We start from the raw sequence: 2,781 nt of genomic DNA, 5'->3' as shown, positions 1-2,781 counted from the left end.
CTTATTTGATGTTTTTCCTTGCTGTCTTCAGTCAGTGTGAATGACTTTAAAATAATTTTTAATTCTTCAGTTAAAGATCAAATGATGCTTAAATGTTCCAATTCTGATTTTTGTGTGGCAAAGTTGAACAGTTTTTCCCTTGAGTAATGGATGGGCAGGGAACTCTGTGATCTGAATCATACACTGGGCCGAGCCATCACATGGTTTGCTTTGTTTCAACTCAGCATGTTGCAGGAATCTGGCTATTGTGGCTTAGCCTGCTGTGTAAATACATGAACCCCATATGATACTTGAAATAGCTAATCCTGCCCAACTTCACTAATGATGACATGAAAAGTGGGAATGCATTGCCTTCAGAGGCAGTAAGAACTGGACATTTCTGGTCCTATGACTCCTGAGAAGAGACCAAAGGGTGATGAACCTCTAGCTACCTCCTACCTTCCCCATTTCATTTAGGTCCAGGCTGTAGCATATCTGCTTCTTACTCATTTTGTGATCTGGCGCCATCAGCTTACATGGTGCTTGAGGGAGCAGAGGCTCTGTACTCTAAAGGGGAAAGATCTTGCAGGATCCCACCTCCTTGGCAGGGGTCCCAGTGCTTGTCAGACCTCTTGAAAGAGTTTATTCTTATAAGGAGTGGTGGCATAGGCCTACTTGCAATGGGTACCATTCAGTTGTTCCTTTTTTAAAAATCTCTTTTTAAAGATTTTGTCTTTCATGAGCTTGTAGCCAAGATTTTGTTGTTCTAACTTAATTATTAATAAAAAAATAAATGTATTATTAATGGTGTCACCACCCAAGGTGGTTGTTCTTGTTATCTGTCTGCACCACCCTGAGCCCTTTCAAAGAATTGCATAATGTGCAGAGACAGCCTTTTCCATCACCTGATAAATAAAACAGATCTGAGATTGGGAACCTTTCTGAAGGTACAACCACACAATTTCCTTTCTCCCATCCATCATGTGTATGCTGCCTATCTCTAAAGGCTCTGTACAGGCCCTATGCTTACCAGATTTGAGGAATAACCTAAAAAGCATTTGAACCACCTACCATGATCCTAAACCTCAGAATTTACATACAGTGGGTATAAGGGAAAAAGACTACATGAAAACTCCAGCACTGGCTCTTAATGTTTCATAGTTCTTCAAATAGCCAGCTGTGATGGCAATGGGCTTTTCTGGAGGGTACTGTACATATAACATTCCACCCTTCCCAAGCAGCTGATCCAAGAGCAGGTGATTCTGACAACCCCTTGGAGGAAGGTCCTCTAATCCAGTGTTTCTCCGTCCACACATCTTAAAGTTGCTCAGGTTGAGAAACACTGCTCTAATCCATCTGATAAAGCAACAGCAAATAGGGATGGCAGTTTCTTGCTGAGTTCTTTGGTTGATTCTAAGGAGTACTTACAGTACCCGATCCAAGGTGGGGGGGAAGCATTGTTCCCAGAGAAGGGCACAAAGGGAGGGACCTCAATTTATGAGAGTCTTGTACAGTGTATGAGTCTTTTTTAGCACAATGGGTAATTCTACCCTGACTGGAGCAGAAGAAGAGCTCCAGGCAACCAACACAAGTGACATTTTCTTTAGTATAGGCAGACGTATCAACACATTCCATCAATCTGGTCTACAGCCACAGCCATCTGGGGCACCTTCCATTCTCTGGGGTTCAATGCTCAAATTGCAGCAATGTCTGGGAATGCAGAACTAAAAGAATCTGAAACATTCTCACATTCCAAGAGGTCTTGAGACATGGCCAAAGTTTGCCAGAAATACCTTTATATAGATCTGTAGTGCAACAGTTGTGGGAATGCTGGGTACGTAGCACTACACTTTAAAAAAAAAATACGGTGAACTAGAAAAGATACAAAAGAGGGCAACCCAAACGGGACTAGAACTGCTCCCCATCTGGGAAAGACAATAGTGTTTGTAACTTTTTAGTGTAGAAAGAAGGTGTGTAAAGGCAGTGTTTCTCAACCTCGGCAACGTTAAGATGCCTGGACTTCAACTCCCAGAATTCCCTAGCCAGCAAATCTTTTAGTGTGGCCAGAGTGGTTTTGGGACTGCTTTCCATTAGCTATCTAGCAAGGTTGAAGGATAACCTTGAAGGATTCTTAAATACCAGAAAAAGACACAAGAGTTTACTCAACAAGAAAAAACAGCATTCTGGATTGGTTAATATTGAAGATTCTGGCAGCCAAAGTCCAACCAAGCCAAACTGAAGCCAAGACTGTCTCATTTTCACCCTTGTCGTCCCACATTTGCCACACTAAAGTTCTTGTAGGAAAGTTTAGCTTGTGTTGAAGCTTCCTTAGGAAATTTTCCTTACCCTTATTTTACACACTATATTGTCTGTTATTACTGTTATTACACCAAAGTGTGTGATACAAAATACACAGGGCAGTACCTTGCCCAAAGGTTTGCATCACATGCTAAATGATAAAAGGTCTAATGAAGGTTAACAATAATCAAGCTTAGGATGTCAGGTAAATGCAGTGCTAAATCTTTAACTGATCTGGTTAAGAATGTTCTATAGCCCCAGCAATGTAGTAGTGCTGCTTGTTCTTTTCTCTCAGTCAAATAAAATACAAGGGACACTTCACACAGTGCAAAAAGCCAAAATGAAAGGCACGATACAGTAGCCTGAGATTTATAAGAAGCAAGTTTGACCCTAGAACTGCAAAGAGGAGACAGCAGGATGGGTGTCAGGGTCAGTCTCGCTTCGCAATAAGACGCAGACTCACTTAATGGGTATTAAGGATTTCTGGTTTATTGGAATGGTGGC

The sequence above is a fragment of the Candoia aspera genome, chromosome 1, assembly GCF_035149785.1.
Source record: "Candoia aspera isolate rCanAsp1 chromosome 1, rCanAsp1.hap2, whole genome shotgun sequence".
Taxonomy (NCBI): domain Eukaryota; kingdom Metazoa; phylum Chordata; class Lepidosauria; order Squamata; family Boidae; genus Candoia; species Candoia aspera.
Note: the sequence above shows the minus strand (reverse complement) of the source record.